This window comes from Prunus mume, linkage group LG3, assembly GCF_029339155.1.
Source record: "Prunus mume cultivar Tortuosa linkage group LG3, ASM2933915v1, whole genome shotgun sequence".
Taxonomy (NCBI): domain Eukaryota; kingdom Viridiplantae; phylum Streptophyta; class Magnoliopsida; order Rosales; family Rosaceae; genus Prunus; species Prunus mume.
Window position 1 is genome coordinate 16,271,883 of NC_142700.1, and position 9,731 is coordinate 16,281,613.

Below are 9,731 nucleotides of genomic sequence, written 5' to 3' on the forward strand. Positions count from 1 at the left end.
CACTTTAACCAGAACAAAATTTCCACCTTCAAGTTGCAATCCATAGCAAATTTTAAAAACTAGAACATCTGTTCAATAGATCCAACTAATCCCACCACAGAGTCTAAGCTATTTAGAATCAATTAGAAAAGAATTCACAAACTTCATTCGGTGTAAAGTGAACCATCATAGTTAAGGAGACTCGACTAAAACCCTTACCTCTTATCCCTCTTATTCAAACTTCACACACTTACTTCACACATTTTTTTTTTTTTTTTTTTTTTTTTTTTTTTTTTTTTTAGTAACAGTAGCGGTTGTGCAATGTTGGTTCCCTTAAGCTTTCGATCCAACCCATGTAACGAGCTTTAGGTCAATGACTCCCAAACCACTAAGGCTTTAGGGCATTAGGTGTAGAACACCCCTAAGGACTTATTAACTCAAGCTAAAACGGCTACGGAACCAACTAACCACCCTGCCTCATGCCAAAACTCTACCGTTTTACTCAAGAATCACTGCTGATTAGGCAGGATCTGGCCCGGTTACTAGCAAAGCTTCAGGTGAGGCAATTATTACTTTATAACACATACTAACTTTATTATTTATTTATTTATTTATACAGAAATTAAAACACACTAAGACAAACAGTAAGTATTTCAATCTCACTCCCCACAAACCATGTTGGTGTGATGTGTAAATTTCAAAGTATAATTCATGAATTAGTGTCTAAGCAACAATAAACAGAAAAGACTCTATTGTGGGACTAATCTTCACCATGTCTATTTGTTCTAATGTTTAAAATAATCTATGGATCTTAACTTAAAAACGAAAATTTTAAACAAGACTAAAAAAATGAAAAATCTAAAATTTACTTTCCCACCCCCAAACTTAAAGCATACATTGTCCTCAAGGTGTGGAAATTTAAACAGAAGAAACAAGAATAGAAACAAAACAACGAAATCCTAGAAGACGGAGGACGAAAATCAAAGAAAAAGGAAACAGCCATAGAAGTAAATTAGGAGAGAAAAAAAAATAAAAGAAAAGAAAAGAACAAAAAAAATAGAAACAGAAAGTAAAAGAAAAGGAAAAGGAAAATAAAGAAAAAGAACTAACACACCAGGAGGTGGGCGCTGGACATTTCTGGGAGTCGAAGGCTTGACCTTGTAGTTGGGAACTGGCGCACATACCAACACGGATCAGTAGGCACTTGTGTCAAACCTCGCGACAGCTACTATATAACCTGATGTAGCTGCACGATCCACAATTGAAAAATATTAGATCCCCTTCTACTAGCCCGAGCTCAGAGCCGCAAGGGTTCTCCTTTGTCCATTCCATTTCGCAGAAGAACAAGAATATTGCTGGTATAAACCAAAGCCTCCGCTGTGGCTAGAGAATTAGAAAAGCATCTCTGAGTTCTCTCCTCTTCATTCTCTCCAACACTCACAAGCCTTTGCTCGCTTTCAACCCAATCACACCAGCGTTTTCAGTTGTGTGAGGACCCCCAATCGCTACAGAGCCCAGACAACAAGAGCAAACCACTCTGAGCTACCAAATCCGTGTCAGCTGAGGTAAAATGTTTGTTCCCCAGAATTTGTTGTGGGTCCTGATCTGTAAAGATGTGTGATATGTAGAGATGTGTGTTCTTTGTCCCTGCAGGTACTCATAGTGGTGCTCGCTGTGTAAGGTCTGCGGATCCAAGAGAGATTCAAGGGAAAGGGCAATAAACACACAAGCTCAAAGGACAAAACAGCAAAAAAAAACCCTGCGGACCCTCAATCCGTGCAGCTCATAGGTATAATTTCGAATCCCTGCAAATGTTGTTGTTGGAAATTTGGTAGACTTGCTGCTGGGTGCATGATTCCAGTGTAGAATTGCTGCTGGGTGCAGGATTCCAGCCTAGGATTTTTTTGCTTTTGATGTTTCCTGCTGATTGTTGGTTGTCCTGCATTGAATCAAATATGTGTTAGGAGTAGAAAGAAAATAACTAGAAAAATGAAAACATAAACAAATATTTTTGTATTTTTTTGTTTTTGTTTAGTTTTAAAAATAAAAGAAGTAAAGAGTTTAGAAAAATTGGGTTGCCTCCCAATAAGCGCTTTATTTTAAGTCTGTAGCTAGACATTGCAGAAGTCTGGTGGTCAAATCACTGGTTCCTTCAGAGTCAAAGACTCGGTTGCAGTGTCAAAGGGTGTGTCCACATAGGGTTTCAGCCTGTGACCGTTGACCTTGAATGTGTTGCCTTCAGCTTCATTAGTGATTTGAACTGCTCCATGAGGAAAAACCTGAGTCACAGGTAAGGTCCAATCCAGCCAGATTTTAATTTCCCTAGAAATAACTTGTGCCTTGAACTGAATAACATAACCTTTTTCCCTGGCCGAAATTCCTTCCGCAAAATTTTATTGTCATGAAATGCCTTAGTTCTTTCCTTGTAGATGCGAGAACTATCATAAGGACCTTGATGAATTTCCTCTAGCTCATTTAACTGCAATTTCCGCTTTTTCACTTTTCCCTTGCTGAGCAACTTATCTGTATTTGAACTTGCCTGAAAGCTGGCTTGAACCATATTGTCTACCACATCAATGTGCATACATTCCTGCTGTTCAGCAGGACGTTTTGCTCCTTCAAACAAATTAAAAACCACAGACTGGTCTTGAACTCGTAAAGTTAATGTTCCAGCTTCCACATCAATTAAAGTCCTAGCTGTTGCCATAAATGGTCTTCCCAAAATAATCGGAGTTAGCATGTCTTCATCCATATCCAAAACCACAAAATCTGCAGGAAGATAGAGATTATCCACTTTAATAATGAGGTCTTCAATAATTCCTCTAGGGTAAGCAACTGAACGGTCCGCCAGTTGTAGAATAACTGATGTAGGCTTGATTTCTCCGTGTCCTAGTCTCTGAAAAACAGAAAAAGGCATTAAATTAATACTTGCACCCAAATCAATTAAAGCACGTTTAAAATTAGAATTTCCAATTGTGCATGAAATTGTAAAACTCCCTGGGTCTTGTTTCTTTGGAGGCAATTTATGTAATAAAACTGCGCTGCACTGTTCTGTAAGAATAACTTTTTCAAAATCCACGAGCTTCTTTTTCTTTGTGCAAACATCCTTTAAAAACTTGGCATAAGATGGAATGTTCTTAATTGCATCAATCAATGGGAGATTGATCTGAACTTTGGCCAATGTCTTCATAAAATCTGTCAACTGTTGATCTTTAACTTTGGGCTTCAACCTTTCGGGATAAGGCATTGGAGGCACATAAACACGTTCTGCAGTTTCTGCCGCAATTTTTGCCTTTCAGATCTCGCCATAGACTCAGAGAATCTGTAATAATATCAGATTTTGCAAAATTTCTGAATCTGTTTGTGGTTGTGATGCTGCCTGCGAATTTCCAACACAAATTTCACCTCTATTGTCATAACTTTTACCCGAACGTAGAACTCGAATTGCCTTACAATCTGCGCCTCCCCTTGGATTATGTTCTGTTTGGCTAGAAATGTACCGTGCTCTTTCGAAACTTGGAATGCAATCTGCCCCATTTGTTTTTCTATGTTTTTCACTGTTGCCTGCAGATTTTGGAATTCTTGACTGGTGGCATTTGCTAATTTTTCAATTGCAACCTCCCAAGCAGCCTTTAGCAGCAGTTTGCTGTACTGTTGTTGAAATTGTGGCCTTGCAGGCTGATCTCTGTCCCACTTAAAATTAGGATGATCTCTCCAACCCGGGTTGTAAACATTTGAATACGGGTCATATCGTGGATGCTGAAAATTATTAAATGCATTAACTTGTTCCGCTGCAAATTCCGGATAAGCATCTTTATGCGGACAGCTCAAAAAATCATGGGTTGTCACATTGCAAATGCTAGCAGCTGGTAAAGGTTCTTTGTACACAAAGAACTTGTGAACCTGGAATTCTTTGTAATAACATGTCAAATTTTGCCTCAAATCTTTCAAGCTTTTTCTCCATTTTTTCAATTTGTGCCGACATATATGGAGAACCATTAGATATCTCAAAAACAGACCTTGATTGTGGCTGCTCAACTGCCCATTGCTGTGTATCTGCTGCCATTTTTTCAAATAATAAACAAGCCTCTTGTGCATTTTTATCCTTGTATGATCCTCCGCATGAAGCGTTGACAAGAGTTTTTGTTGTCATATTTAACCCTCTGAAAAATATATGCACTTGATCCGTACTGCTAATACCAGAATGTGGACATTTTCTATTCAACTCTTTAAACCGTTCCCACGCCTCATGAAACTCTTCATTTGGTTTTTGGGCAAAAGATAAAATTTGAGTTCTCATGTCGAGAGTCTTTGAAGCTGGATAATACTTGTTTAAGAATTTTTCACTGAGTTGGTTCCAAGTGCTAATGCTTCCAGATGGAAGTGTGAGGAGCCATCTCCTTGCTTGATCTTTCAATGTGTAAGGAAATAGACGAAGCTTAATAGATTCAGCTGAGAATCCTTTCACCAAAATATTCTTGCATCCCATTAAAAATTCTGCAATGTGCATGTTAGGATCATCGGTTGATAACCCATGAAATGTAGGTAGAATACTCAACATGTGATGCTTGATTTCGAATGTAGACCCTTCTTCCACTGCTGGATATGTAATGCAACCTGGTATGTTAGTGGCATGAGCTGTTAAAGAATTACCCAAAGGATCACCACTCTGGAATAACAAAAGCCATTGTTTTTGTACTGCGTGTCCTCGTAATATAAAGACTGCAGAAAAGTCCCTTGCAGTGAAGGAAGCAAATTTTGCTCCCTGCCTCCTCCTTAAAGATTGCTCGTTCTGGATCAAACGGAAACAATTGCTGAACTGCTGAACGTGTGCTGACCATACACAAATTGTAATATGCACTGCCTTGCTGTGATCTGCAAAAATAAATAAAAACGAAAATTATTTCTTTTTTTTTTTTTTGGTATGTATGTACAGCAATAATTAATGCAGAATCTGATTAGAACGAATTATTTTAAATAATCCCCGGCAACGGCGCCAATTTCTTGATAGGCTTTTTAATACCTGCGCAAACAGGGTTAAAACTCCTACAAAACTTGCAAGAATGACAAGGTTATTGTAGTATAAATGATTCTCGCAAGGTCGTTCTCCGCAGGGATTATTAAATAACTCGTAGCAACCAAATTCTAATTAATTATTGCAAAAGAGAAAGTTGAGATGTTTGATTTGAAGACCTTAAATTAAAAGGAATTTAACTAATAAAAATAAGGCAATATGCAAAATTAAAGCTAAGAGCAAAAGAAACAGTTGTGTTTTTAGAAATCAAATTAAGAAAGCACTAGGGATCCGCCGTCACCTTAACAATTCTATATAGTTCCCCCAATTACTTATGACCTATACATGCATATTTCGAAGGTTAGGTATTCCTAATATATGCCTACTTGGACCCCCAACATAGAGCGTATATCACACATGCAATCCGTCTGTGGTATTCAGATCAAATCTAAACATACATGACTCATTAAGTTCTATGAAACCTTTTGAAAAACCATGCAACCCTTAAGACGTGATATTCATCCTAAGTGAACTTGCACATATTAATCACAAGAAGCCTTCATCAATTTCAGGGACCGACCTCCGACCAAAACTGCATCAAATTACTTTTCTAAACATCCTAATGGTGATCAAGCATCAAGACACTTAGATAGTTTAACCCAGTGATGAATAATTCGAAAACCCGCATGCATATAATCAAAAGCAAATTGGACAGAAACTACATATTCTTGCTAAGGCTCGTGGCCTCACCCTAGCAAAAGAGAGTTAGTTACGCATGTTCACAATTGAAATCCAAGAAAATATCATTAAGAAGAATAAGAATGAAAACACCTGAAAGTCGCGAAAATCCAAAACCATAGCAAAAGTCGCGTTCAAAAACCAAAAAGGAGTAAAAAGGGAGTCCTCTAAATTGCTATGAAAAATAACTTAAATACCTCCTAAAACCTAGCTGCCCAATCCCCACAAGGAAACTAGGTTAAAATAAGATAATACTAGGATATAAAATCCAAATTGGATTAGGAGAATCTGCCCAAATCTGTCCAGCCACGTTTTGACCTCAAATCTCCTCCAAATCTGGCCCAAGATAGCTCGTTTTAAAGATAAAAATATTCCGAACACTTCTCCAGAAGGCCATGAACCCATCCGAGGTCATCTTGGGCTCCAAAAACGCAATACAAGCCCAAAACGTCACTATTCCAGCACTGCACATTGCTCCTTCATTTATTCGCCAGGAAATCATCGCTTGGTGGAAAAGTCTGATATTTTGATACGATCAAGCTAAGTGACTCGCGAACGTCCTCCAACTGGAATTACTCCAAAATTCGTCCATTTGATTATGTTTTGCTCCAGAGGGAGTCGAAAGTCCTATATTGGAAATATAATTCAAAGTATCAAAATTCTTCCAAAATATTAACCAAACTATATTAAAAATGGGGTTAAATATATAATATAAAATATGCGCATCAGTTATGCCTTCCAAGTATGAGTAGTTGTACAACGATATTTGAAGAACCGAGAATTTATTTATGATATAGCAAATCACAACTTCATACAAAACGCAGGCCCATGCTGAACCTCCTTCCTCACAATATATCCATGCTCATTATAGTCCAATGCCAAACTCATTTTCGTCTGGACATAAGATGCATGGTGTGTGATGCGACTAGTTTAAACATGACAAAGTATGCCTTTCATGCTTCTGAATTCTGATATTAGGTGACATCTAATGAAATATTGCTTTAATTTAAGAGGAACTAGCCTCTCTGCACGCGCTTCGCGCATGTGAGAGGCTTTTTTTTAAAAAAAATAAATAAATTTATTTTAGAATTAAAAAAGATGATGGATAGTTGTGTTCCACAAAAATAGGATCCATTATCTAATTTTTCTTTTAATTTTAATTTTTTTAATATGAAAAATTGTGAATTTACCACATTATCATCATTTAATTAATAATTTCAATTCTTAATGTTTGTACTAACCAAGGGCATTTTCTGGTATTTTGAATGTTTCACCATTCTCTGCCTTTTGCTTTATATATATAGATAACTAAGATATTGGAGGATGCTAAAACGTTACCAGTGGTGGTGTTAAGAAGAGACTAAATGAGATAACCACCATCTACATTGTCTGAAATTAAGAAGACATGGATAATAAAGAGTAGGTCTGCGGAATGGGGATGAAAAGAGTAGTTATTATCTTCAGTGGTTTCAGACGCTGGTGTTTCTTCTATATGCTCTCAACCTATCCTATCTTTAGTGGTTTCAGACAACAATGATGTTTCTTCTGTTGTGTCTTTTGCTCCTAACTTGTCCAACCTTCAGTGGTTTTCCAAACGGATCAAAGATTGGTTAGTATGCTGCAAGGTACTCTTACTGAGCCGGTTTTCTATCAGTATGTTGGTTAGTATGTGTTGGCGAGATAGCCTAGTCTTATTAGGATATTTCTTTCTTATTCTATTATGATTTTATTTATTTCCTTTTTGTATAGATATTATGTAATTAGGACTTTTCTTATTTCATAGTATAACCCTACTAGGGTTTGTAACCTTGTATTATAAATACCTCCTTTCGGAGAATGAAATACATCTGAAAATATTCTACCCATATTGTATGACTGCTCGTTAGGATTTCGTAAATGTAGTTTGACATCATGTTGTATATACTTGTCTTTATTTTTGTGAGCACTCTATATTATTGGTTCTTTTTAGTGCTTATGTCAAACAAATGTAATCTTTTGTCATTTTGTTAGGTCCTTTTTCCCGCGAACACTCCTTCGAATCAGATTGCTCTGCGGAGTGAGGAGGTCGTTGGATCAACACCAATGCCTCGATTGGATTTTCTTGGCTCGCAAAGAGGAATCTCTCTCCTTCTATCCTGATTCGGGAATTGCGTAGGCGTGCCACTATTGTGTATAAGACTAGCCCAATAGACATGGTGTGAGTAGTGTAGTGTGTTGATCTGTTGTGTTTGCGCTTATTCTAGACTTCTGATGAAGCTATTGTGCTCCAAGGGGGGTACTGGCCTAGATAAGTTCTTTTCTACACCTCAATTAAGAGGACTTCAATATTCTTTCATTCGTGTGTGTCGATCTGATAGATACGAGAAATACCTAATCAAACAAGGAAGGAACCAAGATCGTGGTTAATGATACCCTATTTGGGTTTAGAAACCTAATTTAAATTCAATCAAACCTTAGACCAGGTTGAGATTCCAGTTGATTTAGGCCCAACAAGGTAATTCAGGCCTGAATCAACCTTCTATTTTCAAACTAAAATAGCCCTATTCGGGGCTAGATCTCTGTTTTGGGTCCAAATGATAAATTTGAATGATGCGAAAGCAGGAAATTAAATTAATCTACTGAGACATTTAAAATATATAAAAGCAATTAAATAGCAAATGCTTAATGAAACAGTTAGAGTAAATTCCTAAATCTCTTCATCTAATTTTAACTTGATAACAAAAAGAAGATGAGAGTTCTGAATTTATCCATTTAACTAATTCAAAATATAGATTACAATGTAAGAGAGAACTAGAGATTTCTCTATCCAGTTGGATGGATACATGATTCTAACTGATCGTTTAAAAGAAATCATACCATGAAGATGGTAGAGTAACAAAAGATAAACGCAGGAGTTGTCAACTGGTTATCAAGAAATTAAGCAGGCTTGTTTGAAAAGATCTTGAGTTTTTCAAGTGATTTCGAGAGACATTGCGTCTAGTTTTTGGAGAGAGAGTGCCCTTCTTCTGTGGCGGAGGCTCTTTATTTATAGGCAAGAAACTTCGATGATGAAAGCTGAAAGATGATATTTTGCTGTTATCCAAAGTCAGCTATTGATATGTTGATCTGGACCGGTTCATAGGCGGGATGATGGGACATTTTTAACAAAACCGCTGGTCTTTTGAGATGCTTTCTTGACTTGAGTTCTCTGTACCCAGAAATCTGGTTGGCAATTCGGCTCCTTCTGGTTTTGGTGGCTTTTGTCCAACTTGCTTTCTTGTTGGGCGAGAAGAGGGTCAAGTCGCCATTAATGGTGACAATCTTCTTCAGACCCTCACGTGGGTCAATGTGCAACGGTTACTGATCTTTTTAACTTTAGTGCGACTTAAAGGCCTGGGTTACTTGACTCCGTGGGCTTTTATCAATTTTTTCCTATCTATCCAAAGCCCATTAAGAAAAATGGTTCCTTTTGTTTTTAAAGAAAAGAAAGAAAAATTGGGCCTAGGCTTTAAAATATATTCCTTTGATGGATAGACCATTTTTGGTCCATCTACAAAATATGGTACAAACACAATTTTTTGTTGATTCGGCACCATACGTATTTCATAATGACGGTAGTTGTAATTTGTTTATTGGTGTATACAATCATGCAATTATTCTCATCCCTTTACATGCTATCAAGTATTGTTGCCTTTGTTTTTTTTCTCTTATATTCAGATCTTCCTCCACTTTTTTACCTTTTCTTGAGTTTTCTTAAAGTTTATCGGTGACCAAGCATGAGTGAACTTTATGTCAAGATGGAGTTATCAGTATGGATATGCTGGATCATAAATGGTGAGAAACCTATGTTCAGCACAGAATTCAAGTGATAGGTAAAAAGCTCATTGAAGTTCATATAAATATTGAATGAAAACATTATCAACTATTATCTTTGTCGATATGTACCATGTTTCTTTCTTCTTTCTTTTTTTGTTTCCTTTAGTTTGTAACAATTTCCGTAATCTAGTTTATCTAAAGACAG

At 36.9% G+C, this 9,731-nt stretch overlaps 1 non-coding gene and 1 pseudogene across 1 annotated transcript; one reads left to right on the plus strand and one right to left on the minus strand.

Annotated features, from left to right (window-relative positions):
- Positions 1-1,798: 1,798 nt before the first annotated feature.
- LOC148918901 (uncharacterized) lies at positions 1,799-4,667 on the minus strand (annotated as a pseudogene).
- On the plus strand, positions 4,178-4,282 carry LOC148918902 (small nucleolar RNA R71). The gene has a single exon (XR_016125739.1). It is a non-coding gene; the product is annotated as a small nucleolar RNA R71 (small nucleolar RNA).
- Positions 4,668-9,731: the final 5,064 nt, after the last annotated feature.